This window comes from Balaenoptera physalus, assembly GCF_965194825.1.
Source record: "Balaenoptera physalus genome assembly, contig: HAP1_SCAFFOLD_1062, whole genome shotgun sequence".
NCBI lineage: Eukaryota > Metazoa > Chordata > Mammalia > Artiodactyla > Balaenopteridae > Balaenoptera > Balaenoptera physalus.
Genome location: NW_028125731.1, coordinates 284,021 through 305,078, shown reverse-complemented (window position 1 = coordinate 305,078; position 21,058 = coordinate 284,021). Strand labels below are relative to the sequence as shown.

Here is a 21,058-nt window from a genome sequence, read left to right as displayed (position 1 = left end):
TTTTGTGCATGGTGTCAGGGAGTGTTCTATTTTCATACTTTTACATGTACCTGTCCAATTTTCCCAGCACCACTTATTGAAGAGGCTGTCTTTTCTCCACTGTATATGCTTGCCTCCTTTATCAAAAATAAGGTGCCCATATGTGTGTGGGTTTATCTCTGGGCTTTCTATCCTGTTCCATTGATCTATATTTCTGTTTTTGTGCCAGTACCAAACATGAAGTGGTGAAGAGCTTAGATGCTGGAATCGGATGATCTGGGTTTAACTCTTGTCTCCATCATTTGGTGTATGACCTGGGCAAACTATATAACCTTTCTGTGCTTCAGTTTCCTCATCTGTAAATGGGGGTAACAAAAGAATCCACCTCAGAATTACCGAGAGGATTAAATGTGTTAATATGTGCAAAGCACTTAGAACTGTGCCTGGAAGTAAAAATGAGTTGTTATTATGTGTAGCTCTATAGAGTTATTTAACCATTTTATTGCCCTCCCACCCCGTTATCAAAGTGGAAACTCTGAAGCTTTAAAAGGCTCAGTAACTTGCCAAGGATTACCCAACTAATAAGAAACAGGGTTAGAATCAGAACCCAAGACTACTTCCCCCCAGAGCCTGTGCAATTTGTACTATCCTATGTTTGTCTATGTTTTGACAACTTTGTCTATTATAAAGCTGAATTTAAAATTTCTTTCCATTTATTTTTATTATACTAGACTAAGATGCTGACCACAGCTTCTGTTAAACATGAGCTGTCCAGTGTTATCAGGTTGGGTTGACAGAATTCCAAAAAATCAGTAAAGAAAAACTGGCATTTTGTTTTACCTTTTTAGTTTCGATATAGTATTTTTGAAAAGTTAAAAACAGTTTGCAAAGCCTTGTTGTAACTAATGCAGAATCCCGTGGAAGACTCAGTACAAGTTGATAAAAAGGAAGGGATGGCAAGATACTGGCAAACAGCAGAACTAGTTATTACACCTGTGCTCCAGGATGGGGTATAAGGCCCCTGTTATACCCTCCAAATCTGTTGATAGATAACACTGTAATGCTATACTAGTGTTTATATCCTTTGTTATTTTTCTTCCCATATACATTTTTGTGTTCAATTACTACCTTAGTTAAATTTCTTAGAAGTAGAATTATTAGGTCAAAAAGTATATAATTTTTTATAGTTTCTGATAGATGCTGGTTATCCAATATGATATGTTTTGATATCCAATAGCAAAGGCTTTATAATTCCCACTCCCAAAAGCAGAGTAAGTATGAGAGAACACATTTTATATACCTTTGATAATTCCAGGTATAGTTACCTTTTGAAACTTTAACCATTTTATTTTTTTAAAGTAAAATCACTTTTGAGAAATTAATATTTGTTTGGTTGTAGAGCATATATCAAAATGCTAGCCAGGAGACAAAAGCAAAAGTCCCTGAGCTAAGTCTACCTTTTCTGCCCAAATGTCCAGTTAAAATTCAGTTTATTGGATAGTCGATACACTGCCCTCTTGCTATCCAGTCCAAAAGACTTGAAGGTCTTTAGATTTAGAGACCTTTTATAGCAAATGTGTTACTAAGAACATCCGTCCAATCAGTCACAATTCCTTAAAAGGAATTCCACTGCAGGAATGCAGTGTCAAGACATGAAAGTGAGCACTCTTAAAAATATAGATGCCATTATTTTTCATGCTTTAAGAAGTAATACAGAAGCTTTACATCTTTCAAATAAACTTCTTTAGGTAGTCACTCTGTCTACAGTATGTAGTCCCATGTAACTATACTGCAAAGGGAAAATTAAGCTAAAGCAGTATTCTGAGTGCCATTCAGTATTTTTAGGTTTACTCTTTCTTTTTGGCAAGTTAAAACATTTTTTCCCTTTACTTTTAGGGACTGTGATGACTTAATTGAAAATCACTTTCTTAACTACAGTGAGTAACTATTTTAATTAACACCGAGAAAAAAACCCAAAAAGTGCTTAGAGTCAGCTATAGAAGATGATCTGGGGGCTTCCCTGGTGGCGCAGTGGTTGAGAATCCACCTGCCAATGCAGGGGACACAGGTTCGAGCGCTAGTCAGGGAAGATCCCAAATGCTGCGGAGCAACTAAGCCCGTGCGCCACAACTACTGAGCCTGCGCTCTAGAGCCCGCAAGCCACAACTATTTAGCCCACGAGCCACAACTACTGAAGCCTGCGCACCTAAAGCCCATGCTCAGCAATAAGAGAAGCCACTGCAAGGAAGAATAGCCCCCGCTCGCTGCAACTAGAGAAAGCCCGCGTGCAGCAACAAAGACCCAATGCAGCCAAAAATAAATAAATAAATAAATAAATTTATTTAAAAAAAAAAAGATGATGATCTGGCAACCGTGTAGAAAATACTATGCTCTATTAGTATTTCTTTTTTTAAACCTCATATGGTGCCTTAGGTATCCACTTCATGAGATGCTACAGAGGTACGCTTGGCTTTACATAAGCTAAAATAAATAAGAGTGAACAGATATTCTTACCTTCAAATAAAGATTTCTTTGGCCTCTTTTCTATTCTAACATTCAGAATTCATGTGGCTTTCTATATGAATTAATAGAAGAGACAGCACAAAGGTTAAATGGTTCTTTAGTACGTTAAGAGCTTCATGACTGTAATTCCCTCTTTGTAATTGTGAGTCTAGTACAGTAAGCACTGCCTTAATTAAATATTGTGGGATGTAACCACTGCCAACTTATTTTGACTGCAAAATGAATATCAAAAATAACCTTATAAGAAATCATGGCTTAAATTCACCTATTAGTATGCGGTTATATATTATGCTCCAAAGAGTATACTGTTAAATATCTTGTGGGAGGGGGAGTAGGGCGATACACAAAACTTTGTTCCTTTAAGATCAACAGATGCTAATGAGAGAAACGTACCAAGCTAACGAAATCAGTAAGTTATGTCTTCAACTGGTCAATTTTAAGTTTTTAAGTAAAACCACATAATACAAAACACTGAGAAATTACCTTTAATTTGCTACTAGCTTTAGAAACAAGAACTATTTACCAAATCCTTAAGATCTATTCTTAAAATTGCAAAGACCTGCAAAAGGGCTGCAATGGCCAAGGTGCTGCAAAAGAGTCAACTGCTATGCCTAATTTTTGATCACAAATTTGAGGGGACATTCCCCTTCCTAGGCATGATTTGTTCTCCTCCAGGAGGCAAAGATTTGAACTTCTTTCAAAATCTAAGTGGCCAAAAATTTATCAGCATCACGTATCCAAATTTGTCACAGAAAAGACTTCAAGTTACAATTCTTAAATACTGTGATGTATATAGTGCGTGCAGGTTGAAACTCTGATCATCACATGGGCAACAAGGGCCTGAGACACATTCCTTCCTTGAGTCACAAAAGAAGCCACAGCGTCCTCACCCCACTCCCACATCAACATCAGAAAAGCCCCTTCTCCCTTCCCGAGTAATCACAGGGGAGTGGATAAAATACCAGTGGCCAGGTTCACAAGGCCAACACTCAGAATTTCAAGTTTTTCTTGTTTCTATGCCTGTGTAGCAAGACATTTAGTGATTTACACTCCCGAGAAACCAGAGAAAACACGCAAATACTATACGTTGAATGAAGCTCCTAAAATTTGTAGGTGCTTTCTGTTCACATTCAAGACAGTCTTAACTCAGCTGGAGTTCCCCTGAAGCCAAATACTAGGAACAGCTTTATCAACCCAGCGTCTGGAACAATCGCTAGAACTCCCGCGTGCAGGGGCGGGGGAGGAAACATTCGTGTCAGCTGAACCTTTTCTTTAAAAAAAAAAAAACTTGCTGCCTGGGACGTCTACCGAGTTCAACAGAGAACCCAAAAATAGCTCTCCCATGACAGTGACAGAGGGAGTCGCTAAGAATCTAAAGGGAATTTTTTTTTTTAAAGCCGGTAACATCCGAGCGACGGGAAAATACAGGAGGCGATTTCCTTTTCTGGGAAGGGGAATGCGCGGGGTGGAGGAAGTCGGGCCGAGAAAGTTGGCGCGAGATTCCAGCTGGGGGATGGAGTGAGCCGGGGAGGTGGTCCCCACCGGCCGGCGGAGCAGAGGTGAGGAGACAGAGGGCGGCGTCCCCAACCTGTGGGAACCCAGGGGAGAGGAGGCGGCGTCCCTAACCCGTGGGAAGCCAGGGGCGGCGTCCCGAAGTGAGAAACAGGAGAGGAGGAGGCATCCCAGCCCGTGGGGAGAGAGGCCGCCACCGCTGGGAGCCGTCAGAAGGAGACTCACCGCTCCGGTCCGCTGGGCCGCCGACTACGCCCGGCCGCAGAACTCCACTCAGCCAAGGTGCCAGGAGAGAAAGGCACCGCATTCCAAGCCGAGTGGGCCAGGACGCTGGTCTCTTGACCTGAAGGCCGCCGTTACTGCGTCCCCCGGGAGCCCGAGCCCCAACCGCGGACGCCCCTACTTCCGCCTTCTCTGGACCACAACTTTTTGATCCATTTTTCGCTTTCCTGGGATATTTAAGGTGGAATGAAGTGGAGGTCCTTGTCAACAGAGCAGCCCTAAACTTTGGGGTGCTTGTGTCTTGCTGATTTTCAATTTTCCCACTTTATCCCCCCATGCGTGGAAGTGCCCTATGCTCTCTAAGCTGTGTTTTTTAGATGTTTCAGGACACACCGTACACTTCTCCAGAGTGGCTGTTGGCGATTTACATCCCGCCCATCAGTGTAGCAAGGCTCCCATTTCTCCATGGCCTGTCCTGCATTTCTGGTTTTGACACTTTTTTCAGCATGGCCCTTTTGACCGATGGGAAGCGAGACTTCTTTGTAGCGCTGATTTGCCTTTCCAGGTTGCTTGGTTGGCCAAAAAGGGCGTATGCGTTTTTTCCTGAATATATTCAGGAAAAAACGCATACGCCCTTTTTGGCCAAGGGCATCATTGTCAACGTTTTGCCGCTTTTCATGTGCTTTAAAGGCGATTCGAATATACCTCCTGAAATCTGTTTCCTGCAATTCTGCCTTGATTTCAATTCCTCTTCTTTGCCTTCCCTCAATATATTTGTGGACGAGAGTTATCATTTATAACTCTGCAGGTTTGGGAATTGCAGTGCCCTGAAGCTCCATTTTACAAGTCGCTTTCTTGGGAGCTGGCCGCAAAAGCGCAGGATGGCTTCAGGCCCTGTTCTGGTTCCGGGGGGCAGGCTGAGCCTGTGGTTAATTCTTCTTCCTGATGGGAAAATAGAGTGACCTGTGCCTGTCCCAACACCAAGAGCTAGTCTCTCATTGGTTTCCCATCTTTCCGTTCATCCTCAGGACAAATTGCAACCTGTACGGAACAGGAGGTTAAAGGTGCTGATGCTCCAAGTAGGGAGATTGCTAGTAAAGTGGCTGGAATGGCGAACCCGAGCACAAGGAGATGAGAAATGAGGTGCGTTTTAGAAACCTTTCCCCATCACACGGTGTACCATCTTCTGGGTTTCTCATGCATGTTTTCGATGTAGGAAGATGCCCTTGAACCTGGAGATTAGGGACCCATGCGATGGGTAGCACGCAGTATTACTTTAAAGGGTCTGCGTTTGCTCACCCAACCTCACCAAACCTCTCAGCCCCAAGAGTGTCCACCCTTATGTCTCATCCAGCTGTGGGTCTAGATATGGTCAATCCAGGTTGCATCACAGCCCCTGAACGAATTGTGTAAGAATTTCTCTCTCTCTCCCTGTCTTTGTTTCATGGGTTTTTAAAAGTAATTTATTTTTATAATGGGGTTTTGCTGCTTTTCACGGCTGTGTTTATGCCGCTTTACACCCACTTGACACACTAACAGAGAGATATCAATACATAGGTTTTAAGATTATTACTAGTCAGATATATTCTTGTGCGGTGAATCGGGCGTGTTGAGTCCAGTTCTCTGAGCAAGGAGTAGGTCTTGTCTATTACATATTGAGTTTATGGAACGGTATCTGAGCTAATTTGAAACTCTTGTTATATGTATCACCCCACCTCACCTTTCCCGTTAAGCAGCCATAGTGTGTTTTCTGCATGTGTGACTCTGTTCTGTTTTGTAATTCAGTTCAAGTGTAACGGTTTTTACATTCCCTCTATAAGTGACACCTTATGAGAAGTGTCCTTTTCTGTGTGACTTATTTCACTTAGAATCGTCTTACCTAAATCCACTCATCATGCTGCTACTAGCCTTATGACATTGATTTCATGGCTGAGTGATATTCCATTGTACATAAGGACCACAACTTTTTGATCCATTTTTCGCTTTCCTGGGATATTTAAGGTGGAATGAAGTGGAGGTCCTTGTCAACAGAGCAGCCCTAAACTTTGGGGTGCTTGTGTCTTGCTGATTTTCAATTTTCCCACTTTATCCCCCCATGCGTGGAAGTGCCCTATGCTCTCTAAGCTGTGTTTTTTAGATGTTTCAGGACACACCGTACACTTCTCCAGAGTGGCTGTTGGCGATTTACATCCCGCCCATCAGTGTAGCAAGGCTCCCATTTCTCCATGGCCTGTCCTGCATTTCTGGTTTTGACACTTTTTTCAGCATGGCCCTTTTGACCGATGGGAAGCGAGACTTCTTTGTAGCGCTGATTTGCCTTTCCAGGTTGCTTGGTTGGCCAAAAAGGGCGTATGCGTTTTTTCCTGAATATATTCAGGAAAAAACGCATACGCCCTTTTTGGCCAAGGGCATCATTGTCAACGTTTTGCCGCTTTTCATGTGCTTTAAAGGCGATTCGAATCTACCTCCTGAAATCTGTTTCCTGCAATTCTGCCTTGATTTCAAATCCTCTTCTTTGCCTTCCCTCAATATATTTGTGGACGAGAGTTATCATTTATAACTCTGCAGGTTTGTGAATTGCAGTGCCCTGAAACTCCATTTTACAAGTCGCTTTTTTGGGAGCTGGCCGCAAAAGCGCAGGATGGCTTCAGGCCCTGTTCTGGTTCCGGGGGGCAGGCTGAGCCTGTGGTTAATTCTTCTTCCTGATGGGAAAATAGAGTGACCTGTGCCTGTCCCAACACCAAGAGCTAGTCTCTCATTGGTTCCCCGTCTTCCCGTTCATCCTCAGGACAAATTGCAACCTGTACGGAACAGGAGGTTAAAGGTGCTGATGCTCCAAGTAGGGAGATTGCTAGTAAAGTGGCTGGAATGGCGAACCCGAGCACAAGGAGATGAGAAATGAGGTGCGTTTTAGAAACCTTTCCCCATCACACGGTGTACCATCTTCTGGGTTTCTCATGCATGTTTTCGATGTAGGAAGATGCCCTTGAACCTGGAGATTAGGGACCCATGCGATGGGTAGCACGCAGTATTACTTTAAAGGGTCTGCGTTTGCTCACCCAACCTCACCAAACCTCTCAGCCCCAAGAGTGTCCACCCTTATGTCTCATCCAGCTGTGGGTCTAGATATGGTCAATCCAGGTTGCATCACAGCCCCTGAACGAATTGTGTAAGAATTTCTCTCTCTTTCCCTGTCTTTGTTTCATGGGTTTTTAAAAGTAATTTATTTTTATAATGGGGTTTAGCTGCTTTTCACGGCTGTGTTTATGCCGCTTTACACCACTTGACACACTAACAGAGAGATATCAATACATAGGTTTTAAGATTATTACTAGTTAGATATATTCTTGTGCGGTGAATCGGGCGTGTTGAGTCCAGTTCTCTGAGCAAGGAGTAGGTCTTGTCTATTACATATTGGGTTTATGGAACGGTATCTGAGCTAATTTGAAACTCTTGTTTTATGTATCACCCCACCTCACCTTTCCCGTTAAGCAGCCATAGTGTGTTTTCTGCATGTGTGACTCTGTTCTGTTTTGTAATTCAGTTCAAGTGTAACGGTTTTTACATTCCCTCTATAAGTGACACCTTATGAGAAGTGTCCTTTTCTGTGTGACTTATTTCACTTAGAATCGTCTTACCTAAATCCACTCATCATGCTGCTACTAGCCTTATGACATTGATTTCATGGCTGAGTGATATTCCATTGTACATAAGGACCACAACTTTTTGATCCATTTTTCGCTTTCCTGGGATATTTAAGGTGGAATGAAGTGGAGGTCCTTGTCAACAGAGCAGCCGTAAACTTTGGGGTGCTTGTGTCTTGCTGATTTTCAATTTTCCCACTTTATCCCCCCATGCGTGGAAGTGCCCTATGCTCTCTAAGCTGTGTTTTTTAGATGTTTCAGGACACACCGTACACTTCTCCAGAGTGGCTGTTGGCGATTTACATCCCGCCCATCAGTGTAGCAAGGCTCCCATTTCTCCATGGCCTGTCCTGCATTTCTGGTTTTGACACTTTTTTCAGCATGGCCCTTTTGACCGATGGGAAGCGAGACTTCTTTGTAGCGCTGATTTGCCTTTCCAGGTTGCTTGGTTGGCCAAAAAGGGCGTATGCGTTTTTTCCTGAATATATTCAGGAAAAAACGCATACGCCCTTTTTGGCCAAGGGCATCATTGTCAACGTTTTGCCGCTTTTCATGTGCTTTAAAGGCGATTCGAATATACCTCCTGAAATCTGTTTCCTGCAATTCTGCCTTGATTTCAATTCCTCTTCTTTGCCTTCCCTCAATATATTTGTGGACGAGAGTTATCATTTATAACTCTGCAGGTTTGGGAATTGCAGTGCCCTGAAGCTCCATTTTACAAGTCGCTTTCTTGGGAGCTGGCCGCAAAAGCGCAGGATGGCTTCAGGCCCTGTTCTGGTTCCGGGGGGCAGGCTGAGCCTGTGGTTAATTCTTCTTCCTGATGGGAAAATAGAGTGACCTGTGCCTGTCCCAACACCAAGAGCTAGTCTCTCATTGGTTTCCCATCTTTCCGTTCATCCTCAGGACAAATTGCAACCTGTACGGAACAGGAGGTTAAAGGTGCTGATGCTCCAAGTAGGGAGATTGCTAGTAAAGTGGCTGGAATGGCGAACCCGAGCACAAGGAGATGAGAAATGAGGTGCGTTTTAGAAACCTTTCCCCATCACACGGTGTACCATCTTCTGGGTTTCTCATGCATGTTTTCGATGTAGGAAGATGCCCTTGAACCTGGAGATTAGGGACCCATGCGATGGGTAGCACGCAGTATTACTTTAAAGGGTCTGCGTTTGCTCACCCAACCTCACCAAACCTCTCAGCCCCAAGAGTGTCCACCCTTATGTCTCATCCAGCTGTGGGTCTAGATATGGTCAATCCAGGTTGCATCACAGCCCCTGAACGAATTGTGTAAGAATTTCTCTCTCTCTCCCTGTCTTTGTTTCATGGGTTTTTAAAAGTAATTTATTTTTATAATGGGGTTTTGCTGCTTTTCACGGCTGTGTTTATGCCGCTTTACACCCACTTGACACACTAACAGAGAGATATCAATACATAGGTTTTAAGATTATTACTAGTCAGATATATTCTTGTGCGGTGAATCGGGCGTGTTGAGTCCAGTTCTCTGAGCAAGGAGTAGGTCTTGTCTATTACATATTGAGTTTATGGAACGGTATCTGAGCTAATTTGAAACTCTTGTTTTATGTATCACCCCACCTCACCTTTCCCGTTAAGCAGCCATAGTGTGTTTTCTGCATGTGTGACTCTGTTCTGTTTTGTAATTCAGTTCAAGTGTAACGGTTTTTACATTCCCTCTATAAGTGACACCTTATGAGAAGTGTCCTTTTCTGTGTGACTTATTTCACTTAGAATCTTCTTACCTAAATCCACTCATCATGCTGCTACTAGCCTTATGACATTGATTTCATGGCTGAGTGATATTCCATTGTACATAAGGACCACAACTTTTTGATCCATTTTTCGCTTTCCTGGGATATTTAAGGTGGAATGAAGTGGAGGTCCTTGTCAACAGAGCAGCCCTAAACTTTGGGGTGCTTGTGTCTTGCTGATTTTCAATTTTCCCACTTTATCCCCCCATGCGTGGAAGTGCCCTATGCTCTCTAAGCTGTGTTTTTTAGATGTTTCAGGACACACCGTACACTTCTCCAGAGTGGCTGTTGGCGATTTACATCCCGCCCATCAGTGTAGCAAGGCTCCCATTTCTCCATGACCTGTCCTGCATTTCTGGTTTTGACACTTTTTTCAGCATGGCCCTTTTGACCGATGGGAAGCGAGACTTCTTTGTAGCGCTGATTTGCCTTTCCAGGTTGCTTGGTTGGCCAAAAAGGGCGTATGCGTTTTTTCCTGAATATATTCAGGAAAAAACGCATACGCCCTTTTTGGCCAAGGGCATCATTGTCAACGTTTTGCCGCTTTTCATGTGCTTTAAAGGCGATTCGAATCTACCTCCTGAAATCTGTTTCCTGCAATTCTGCCTTGATTTCAAATCCTCTTCTTTGCCTTCCCTCAATATATTTGTGGACGAGAGTTATCATTTATAACTCTGCAGGTTTGTGAATTGCAGTGCCCTGAAACTCCATTTTACAAGTCGCTTTTTTGGGAGCTGGCCGCAAAAGCGCAGGATGGCTTCAGGCCCTGTTCTGGTTCCGGGGGGCAGGCTGAGCCTGTGGTTAATTCTTCTTCCTGATGGGAAAATAGAGTGACCTGTGCCTGTCCCAACACCAAGAGCTAGTCTCTCATTGGTTCCCCGTCTTCCCGTTCATCCTCAGGACAAATTGCAACCTGTACGGAACAGGAGGTTAAAGGTGCTGATGCTCCAAGTAGGGAGATTGCTAGTAAAGTGGCTGGAATGGCGAACCCGAGCACAAGGAGATGAGAAATGAGGTGCGTTTTAGAAACCTTTCCCCATCACACGGTGTACCATCTTCTGGGTTTCTCATGCATGTTTTCGATGTAGGAAGATGCCCTTGAACCTGGAGATTTGGGACCCATGCGATGGGTAGCACGCAGTATTACTTTAAAGGGTCTGCGTTTGCTCACCCAACCTCACCAAACCTCTCAGCCCCAAGAGTGTCCACCCTTATGTCTCATCCAGCTGTGGGTCTAGATATGGTCAATCCAGGTTGCATCACAGCCCCTGAACGAATTGTGTAAGAATTTCTCTCTCTTTCCCTGTCTTTGTTTCATGGGTTTTTAAAAGTAATTTATTTTTATAATGGGGTTTAGCTGCTTTTCACGGCTGTGTTTATGCCGCTTTACACCACTTGACACACTAACAGAGAGATATCAATACATAGGTTTTAAGATTATTACTAGTTAGATATATTCTTGTGCGGTGAATCGGGCGTGTTGAGTCCAGTTCTCTGAGCAAGGAGTAGGTCTTGTCTATTACATATTGGGTTTATGGAACGGTATCTGAGCTAATTTGAAACTCTTGTTTTATGTATCACCCCACCTCACCTTTCCCGTTAAGCAGCCATAGTGTGTTTTCTGCATGTGTGACTCTGTTCTGTTTTGTAATTCAGTTCAAGTGTAACGGTTTTTACATTCCCTCTATAAGTGACACCTTATGAGAAGTGTCCTTTTCTGTGTGACTTATTTCACTTAGAATCGTCTTACCTAAATCCACTCATCATGCTGCTACTAGCCTTATGACATTGATTTCATGGCTGAGTGATATTCCATTGTACATAAGGACCACAACTTTTTGATCCATTTTTCGCTTTCCTGGGATATTTAAGGTGGAATGAAGTGGAGGTCCTTGTCAACAGAGCAGCCCTAAACTTTGGGGTGCTTGTGTCTTGCTGATTTTCAATTTTCCCACTTTATCCCCCCATGCGTGGAAGTGCCCTATGCTCTCTAAGCTGTGTTTTTTAGATGTTTCAGGACACACCGTACACTTCTCCAGAGTGGCTGTTGGCGATTTACATCCCGCCCATCAGTGTAGCAAGGCTCCCATTTCTCCATGGCCTGTCCTGCATTTCTGGTTTTGACACTTTTTTCAGCATGGCCCTTTTGACCGATGGGAAGCGAGACTTCTTTGTAGCGCTGATTTGCCTTTCCAGGTTGCTTGGTTGGCCAAAAAGGGCGTATGCGTTTTTTCCTGAATATATTCAGGAAAAAACGCATACGCCCTTTTTGGCCAAGGGCATCATTGTCAACGTTTTGCCGCTTTTCATGTGCTTTAAAGGCGATTCGAATCTACCTCCTGAAATCTGTTTCCTGCAATTCTGCCTTGATTTCAAATCCTCTTCTTTGCCTTCCCTCAATATATTTGTGGACGAGAGTTATCATTTATAACTCTGCAGGTTTGTGAATTGCAGTGCCCTGAAGCTCCATTTTACAAGTCGCTTTTTTGGGAGCTGGCCGCAAAAGCGCAGGATGGCTTCAGGCCCTGTTCTGGTTCCGGGGGGCAGGCTGAGCCTGTGGTTAATTCTTCTTACTGATGGGAAAATAGAGTGACCTGTGCCTGTCCCAACACCAAGAGCTAGTCTCTCATTGGTTCCCCGTCTTCCCGTTCATCCTCAGGACAAATTGCAACCTGTACGGAACAGGAGGTTAAAGGTGCTGATGCTCCAAGTAGGGAGATTGCTAGTAAAGTGGCTGGAATGGCGAACCCGAGCACAAGGAGATGAGAAATGAGGTGCGTTTTAGAAACCTTTCCCCATCACACGGTGTACCATCTTCTGGGTTTCTCATGCATGTTTTCGATGTAGGAAGATGCCCTTGAACCTGGAGATTTGGGACCCATGCGATGGGTAGCACGCAGTATTACTTTAAAGGGTCTGCGTTTGCTCACCCAACCTCACCAAACCTCTCAGCCCCAAGAGTGTCCACCCTTATGTCTCATCCAGCTGTGGGTCTAGATATGGTCAATCCAGGTTGCATCACAGCCCCTGAATGAATTGTGTAAGAATTTCTCTCTCTTTCCCTGTCTTTGTTTCATGGGTTTTTAAAAGTAATTTATTTTTATAATGGGGTTTAGCTGCTTTTCACGGCTGTGTTTATGCCGCTTTACACCCACTTGACACACTAACAGAGAGATATCAATACATAGGTTTTAAGATTATTACTAGTTAGATATATTCTTGTGCGGTGAATCGGGCGTGTTGAGTCCAGTTCTCTGAGCAAGGAGTAGGTCTTGTCTATTACATATTGGGTTTATGGAACGGTATCTGAGCTAATTTGAAACTCTTGTTTTATGTATCACCCCACCTCACCTTTCCCGTTAAGCAGCCATAGTGTGTTTTCTGCATGTGTGACTCTGTTCTGTTTTGTAATTCAGTTCAAGTGTAACAGTTTTTACATTCCCTCTATAAGTGACACCTTATGAGAAGTGTCCTTTTCTGTGTGACTTATTTCACTTAGAATCGTCTTACCTAAATCCACTCATCATGCTGCTACTAGCCTTATGACATTGATTTCATGGCTGAGTGATATTCCATTGTACATAAGGACCACAACTTTTTGATCCATTTTTCGCTTTCCTGGGATATTTAAGGTGGAATGAAGTGGAGGTCCTTGTCAACAGAGCAGCCCTAAACTTTGGGGTGCTTGTGTCTTGCTGATTTTCAATTTTCCCACTTTATACCCCCATGCGTGGAAGTGCCCTATGCTCTCTAAGCTGTGTTTTTTAGATGTTTCAGGACACACCGTACACTTCTCCAGAGTGGCTGTTGGCGATTTACATCCCGCCCATCAGTGTAGCAAGGCTCCCATTTCTCCATGGCCTGTCCTGCATTTCTGGTTTTGACACTTTTTTCAGCATGGCCCTTTTGACCGATGGGAAGCGAGACTTCTTTGTAGCGCTGATTTGCCTTTCCAGGTTGCTTGGTTGGCCAAAAAGGGCGTATGCGTTTTTTCCTGAATATATTCAGGAAAAAACGCATACGCCCTTTTTGGCCAAGGGCATCATTGTCAACGTTTTGCCGCTTTTCATGTGCTTTAAAGGCGATTCGAATCTACCTCCTGAAATCTGTTTCCTGCAATTCTGCCTTGATTTCAAATCCTCTTCTTTGCCTTCCCTCAATATATTTGTGGACGAGAGTTATCATTTATAACTCTGCAGGTTTGTGAATTGCAGTGCCCTGAAGCTCCATTTTACAAGTCACTTTTTTGGGAGCTGGCCGCAAAAGCGCAGGATGGCTTCAGGCCCTGTTCTGGTTCCGGGGGGCAGGCTGAGCCTGTGGTTAATTCTTCTTCCTGATGGGAAAATAGAGTGACCTGTGCCTGTCCCAACACCAAGAGCTAGCCTCTCATTGGTTCCCCGTCTTCCCGTTCATCCTCAGGACAAATTGCAACCTGTACGGAACAGGAGGTTAAAGGTGCTGATGCTCCACGTAGGGAGATTGCTAGTAAAGTGGCTGGAATGGCGAACCCGAGCACAAGGAGATGAGAAATGAGGTGCGTTTTAGAAACCTTTCCCCATCACATGGTGTACCATCTTCTGGGTTTCTCATGCATGTTTTCGATGTAGGAAGATGCCTTTGAACCTGGAGATTTGGGACCCATGCGATGGGTAGCACGCAGTATTACTTTAAAGGGTCTGCGTTTGCTCACCCAACCTCACCAAACCTCTCATCCCCAAGAGTGTCCACCCTTATGTCTCATCCAGCTGTGGGTCTAGATATGGTCAATCCAGGTTGCATCACAGCCCCTGAACGAATTGTGTAAGAATTTCTCTCTCTTTCCCTGTCTTTGTTTCATGAGTTTTTAAAAGTAATTTATTTTTATAATGGGGTTTAACTGCTTTTCACGGCTGTGTTTATGCCGCTTTACACCCACTTGACACACTAACAGAGAGATATCAATACATAGGTTTTAAGATTATTACTAGTCAGATATATTCTTGTGCGGTGAATCGGGCGTGTTGAGTCCAGTTCTCTGAGCAAGGAGTAGGTCTTGTCTATTACATATTGGGTTTATGGAACGGTATCTGAGCTAATTTGAAACTCTTGTTTTATGTATCACCCCACTTCACCTTTCCCGTTAAGCAGCCATAGTGTGTTTTCTGCATGTGTGACTCTGTTCTGTTTTGTAATTCAGTTCAAGTGTAACGGTTTTTACATTCCCTCTATAAGTGACACCTTATGAGAAGTGTCCTTTTCTGTGTGACTTATTTCACTTAGAATCGTCTTACCTAAATCCACTCATCATGCTGCTACTAGCCTTATGACATTGATTTCATGGCTGAGTGATATTCCATTGTACATAAGGACCACAACTTTTTTTTTTTTTTTTTTTTTTAACATCTTTATTGAAGTATAATTGCCTTACAATGGTGTGTTAGCTTCTGCTTTATAACAAAGTGAATCAGTTATACATATACAATATGCTCCCATTTCTCTTCCCTCTTTCATCTCCCTCCCTCCCACCCTCCCCATCTCATCCCTCTAGGTGGTCACAAAGCACCGAGCTGATTTCCCTGTGCTATGCGGCTCCTTCCCACTAGTTATCTATTTTACATTTGGTAGTGTATATATATGTCCATGACACTCTCTTACCCTGTCACATCTCACCCCACCCCCTCCCCATATCCTCAAGTCCATTCTCTAGTAGGTCTGTGTCTTTATTCCTGTCTTGCCACTAGGTTCTTCATGGCCTTTTTTTTTTTCCCCTTAGATTCCGTATATATGTGTTAGCATACTGTATTTGTTTTTCTCTTTCTGACTTACTTCACTCTGTATGACAGACTCTAACTCCATCCACCTCATTACAAATACCTCCATTTCATTTCTTTTTATGGCTGAGTAATATTCCATTGTATATATGTGCCACATCTTCTTTATCCATTCATCTGTCGATGGACATTTAGATTGCTTCCATGTCCTGGCTATTGTAAATAGAGCTGCAATGAACATTTTGGTACATGACTCTTTTTGACCTATGGTTTTCTCAGGGTATATGCCCAGTAGTGGGATTGCTGGGTCGTATGGTAGTTCTATTTGTAGTTTTTTAAGGAACCTCCATACTGTTCTCCATAGTGGCTGTATCAATTTACATTCCCACCAACAGTGCAAGAGTGTTCCCTTTCCTCCACACCCTCTCCAGCATTTATTGTTTCTAGATTTTTTGATGATGGCCATTCTGACCAGTGTGAGATGATATCTCATTGTAGTTTTGATTTGCATTTCTCTAATGATTAATGATGTTGAGCATTCTTTCATGTGTCTGTAGGCCATCTGTATATCTTCTTTGGAGAAATGTCTATTTAGGTCTTCAGCCCATTTTTGGATTGGGTTGTTCGTTTTTTTGTTATTGAGCTGCATGAGCTGCTTGTAAATCTTGGAGATTAATCCTTTGTCAGTTGCTTCATTTGCAAATATTTTCTCCCATTCTGATGGTTGTCTTTTGGTCTTGTTTATGGTTTCCTTTGCTGTGCAAAAGCTTTTAAGTTTCATTAGGTCCCATTTGTTTATTTGTGTTCTTATTTCCATTTCTCTGGGAGCTGGGTCAAAAAGAATCTTGCTGTGATGTATGTCATAGAGTGTTCTGCCTATGTTTTCCTCTAAGAGTTTGATAGTGTCTGCCCTTACACTTAGGTCTTTAATCCATTTTGAGTTTATTTTTGTGCATGGTGTCAGGGAGTGTTCTATTTTCATACTTTTACATGTACCTGTCCAATTTTCCCAGCACCACTTATTGAAGAGGCTGTCTTTTCTCCACTGTATATGCTTGCCTCCTTTATCAAAAATAAGGTGCCCATATGTGTGTGGGTTTATCTCTGGGCTTTCTATCCTGTTCCATTGATCTATATTTCTGTTTTTGTGCCAGTACCAAACATGAAGTGGTGAAGAGCTTAGATGCTGGAATCGGATGATCTGGGTTTAACTCTTGTCTCCATCATTTGGTGTATGACCTGGGCAAACTATATAACCTTTCTGTGCTTCAGTTTCCTCATCTGTAAATGGGGGTAACAAAAGAATCCACCTCAGAATTACCGAGAGGATTAAATGTGTTAATATGTGCAAAGCACTTAGAACTGTGCCTGGAAGTAAAAATGAGTTGTTATTATGTGTAGCTCTATAGAGTTATTTAACCATTTTATTGCCCTCCCACCCCGTTATCAAAGTGGAAACTCTGAAGCTTTAAAAGGCTCAGTAACTTGCCAAGGATTACCCAACTAATAAGAAACAGGGTTAGAATCAGAACCCAAGACTACTTCCCCCCAGAGCCTGTGCAATTTGTACTATCCTATGTTTGTCTATGTTTTGACAACTTTGTCTATTATAAAGCTGAATTTAAAATTTCTTTCCATTTATTTTTATTATACTAGACTAAGATGCTGACCACAGCTTCTGTTAAACATGAGCTGTCCAGTGTTATCAGGTTGGGTTGACAGAATTCCAAAAAATCAGTAAAGAAAAACTGGCATTTTGTTTTACCTTTTTAGTTTCGATATAGTATTTTTGAAAAGTTAAAAACAGTTTGCAAAGCCTTGTTGTAACTAATGCAGAATCCCGTGGAAGACTCAGTACAAGTTGATAAAAAGGAAGGGATGGCAAGATACTGGCAAACAGCAGAACTAGTTATTACACCTGTGCTCCAGGATGGGGTATAAGGCCCCTGTTATACCCTCCAAATCTGTTGATAGATAACACTGTAATGCTATACTAGTGTTTATATCCTTTGTTATTTTTCTTCCCATATACATTTTTGTGTTCAATTACTACCTTAGTTAAATTTCTTAGAAGTAGAATTATTAGGTCAAAAAGTATATAATTTTTTATAGTTTCTGATAGATGCTGGTTATCCAATATGATATGTTTTGATATCCAATAGCAAAGGCTTTATAATTCCCACTCCCAAAAGCAGAGTAAGTATGAGAGAACACATTTTATATACCTTTGATAATTCCAGGTATAGTTACCTTTTGAAACTTTAACCATTTTATTTTTTTAAAGTAAAATCACTTTTGAGAAATTAATATTTGTTTGGTTGTAGAGCATATATCAAAATGCTAGCCAGGAGACAAAAGCAAAAGTCCCTGAGCTAAGTCTACCTTTTCTGCCCAAATGTCCAGTTAAAATTCAGTTTATTGGATAGTCGATACACTGCCCTCTTGCTATCCAGTCCAAAAGACTTGAAGGTCTTTAGATTTAGAGACCTTTTATAGCAAATGTGTTACTAAGAACATCCGTCCAATCAGTCACAATTCCTTAAAAGGAATTCCACTGCAGGAATGCAGTGTCAAGACATGAAAGTGAGCACTCTTAAAAATATAGATGCCATTATTTTTCATGCTTTAAGAAGTAATACAGAAGCTTTACATCTTTCAAATAAACTTCTTTAGGTAGTCACTCTGTCTACAGTATGTAGTCCCATGTAACTATACTGCAAAGGGAAAATTAAGCTAAAGCAGTATTCTGAGTGCCATTCAGTATTTTTAGGTTTACTCTTTCTTTTTGGCAAGTTAAAACATTTTTTCCCTTTACTTTTAGGGACTGTGATGACTTAATTGAAAATCACTTTCTTAACTACAGTGAGTAACTATTTTAATTAACACCGAGAAAAAAACCCAAAAAGTGCTTAGAGTCAGCTATAGAAGATGATCTGGGGGCTTCCCTGGTGGCGCAGTGGTTGAGAATCCACCTGCCAATGCAGGGGACACAGGTTCGAGCGCTAGTCGGGGAAGATCCCAAATGCTGCGGAGCAACTAAGCCCGTGCGCCACAACTACTGAGCCTGCGCTCTAGAGCCCGCAAGCCACAACTATTTAGCCCACGAGCCACAACTACTGAAGCCTGCGCACCTAAAGCCCATGCTCGGCAATAAGAGAAGCCACTGCAAGGAAGAATAGCCCCCACTCGCTGCAACTAGAGAAAGCCCGCGTGCAGCAACAAAGACCCAATGCAGCCAAAAATAAATAAATAAATAAATAAATTTATTTAAAAAAAAAAAAAGATGATGATCTGGCAACCGTGTAGAAAATACTATGCTCTATTAGTATTTCTTTTTTTAAACCTCATATGGTGCCTTAGGTATCCACTTCATGAGATGCTACAGAGGTACGCTTGGCTTTACATAAGCTAAAATAAATAAGAGTGAACAGATATTCTTACCTTCAAATAAAGATTTCTTTGGCCTCTTTTCTATTCTAACATTCAGAATTCATGTGGCTTTCTATATGAATTAATAGAAGAGACAGCACAAAGGTTAAATGGTTCTTTAGTACGTTAAGAGCTTCATGACTGTAATTCCCTCTTTGTAATTGTGAGTCTAGTACAGTAAGCACTGCCTTAATTAAATATTGTGGGATGTAACCACTGCCAACTTATTTTGACTGCAAAATGAATATCAAAAATAACCTTATAAGAAATCATGGCTTAAATTCACCTATTAGTATGCGGTTATATATTATGCTCCAAAGAGTATACTGTTAAATATCTTGTGGGAGGGGGAGTAGGGCGATACACAAAACTTTGTTCCTTTAAGATCAACAGATGCTAATGAGAGAAACGTACCAAGCTAACGAAATCAGTAAGTTATGTCTTCAACTGGTCAATTTTAAGTTTTTAAGTAAAACCACATAATACAAAACACTGAGAAATTACCTTTAATTTGCTACTAGCTTTAGAAACAAGAACTATTTACCAAATCCTTAAGATCTATTCTTAAAATTGCAAAGACCTGCAAAAGGGCTGCAATGGCCAAGGTGCTGCAAAAGAGTCAACTGCTATGCCTAATTTTTGATCACAAATTTGAGGGGACATTCCCCTTCCTAGGCATGATTTGTTCTCCTCCAGGAGGCAAAGATTTGAACTTCTTTCAAAATCTAAGTGGCCAAAAATTTATCAGCATCACGTATCCAAATTTGTCACAGAAAAGACTTCAAGTTACAATTCTTAAATACTGTGATGTATATAGTGCGTGCAGGTTGAAACTCTGATCATCACATGGGCAACAAGGGCCTGAGACACATTCCTTCCTTGAGTCACAAAAGAAGCCACAGCGTCCTCACCCCACTCCCACATCAACATCAGAAAAGCCCCTTCTCCCTTCCCGAGTAATCACAGGGGAGTGGATAAAATACCAGTGGCCAGGTTCACAAGGCCAACACTCAGAATTTCAAGTTTTTCTTGTTTCTATGCCTGTGTAGCAAGACATTTAGTGATTTACACTCCCGAGAAACCAGAGAAAACACGCAAATACTATACGTTGAATGAAGCTCCTAAAATTTGTAGGTGCTTTCTGTTCACATTCAAGACAGTCTTAACTCAGCTGGAGTTCCCCTGAAGCCAAATACTAGGAACAGCTTTATCAACCCAGCGTCTGGAAGAATCGCTAGAACTCCCGCGTGCAGGGGCGGGGGAGGAAACATTCGTGTCAGCTGAACCTTTTCTTTAAAAAAAAAAAAACTTGCTGCCTGGGACGTCTACCGAGTTCAACAGAGAACCCAAAAATAGCTCTCCCATGACAGTGACAGAGGGAGTCGCTAAGAATCTAAAGGGAATTTTTTTTTTTAAAGCCGGTAACATCCGAGCGACGGGAAAATACAGGAGGCGATTTCCTTTTCTGGGAAGGGGAATGCGCGGGGTGGAGGAAGTCGGGCCGAGAAAGTTGGCGCGAGATTCCAGCTGGGGGATGGAGTGAGCCGGGGAGGTGGTCCCCACCGGCCGGCGGAGCAGAGGTGAGGAGACAGAGGGCGGCGTCCCCAACCTGTGGGAACCCAGGGGAGAGGAGGCGGCGTCCCTAACCCGTGGGAAGCCAGGGGCGGCGTCCCGAAGTGAGAAACAGGAGAGGAGGAGGCATCCCAGCCCGTGGGGAGAGAGGCCGCCACCGCTGGGAGCCGTCAGAAGGAGACTCACCGCTCCGGTCCGCTGGGCCGCCGACTACGCCCGGCCGCAGAACTCCACTCAGCCAAGGTGCCAGGAGAGAAAGGCACCGCATTCCAAGCCGAGTGGGCCAGGACGCTGGTCTCTTGACCTGAAGGCCGCCGTTACTGCGTCCCCCGGGAGCCCGAGCCCCAACCGCGGACGCCCCTACTTCCGCCTTCTCTGGACCACAACTTTTTGATCCATTTTTCGCTTTCCTGGGATATTTAAGGTGGAATGAAGTGGAGGTCCTTGTCAACAGAGCAGCCCTAAACTTTGGGGTGCTTGTGTCTTGCTGATTTTCAATTTTCCCACTTTATCCCCCCATGCGTGGAAGTGCCCTATGCTCTCTAAGCTGTGTTTTTTAGATGTTTCAGGACACACCGTACACTTCTCCAGAGTGGCTGTTGGCGATTTACATCCCGCCCATCAGTGTAGCAAGGCTCCCATTTCTCCATGGCCTGTCCTGCAT

At 42.9% G+C, this 21,058-nt stretch overlaps 2 long non-coding RNA genes across 2 annotated transcripts; both read right to left on the bottom strand.

Annotated features, from left to right (window-relative positions):
* Positions 1-215: 215 nt before the first annotated feature.
* LOC309653737 lies at positions 216-4,424 on the bottom strand. Its single transcript, XR_014259430.1, has 3 exons — positions 4,240-4,424; positions 2,494-2,554; positions 216-335 (listed from the first exon to the last, which is right to left on the bottom strand). It is a non-coding gene; the product is annotated as an uncharacterized lncRNA (long non-coding RNA).
* A 12,130-nt stretch (positions 4,425-16,554) lies between these two features.
* Positions 16,555-20,765, bottom strand: LOC309653736. Its single transcript, XR_014259429.1, has 3 exons — positions 20,581-20,765; positions 18,835-18,895; positions 16,555-16,674 (listed from the first exon to the last, which is right to left on the bottom strand). It is a non-coding gene; the product is annotated as an uncharacterized lncRNA (long non-coding RNA).
* Positions 20,766-21,058: the final 293 nt, after the last annotated feature.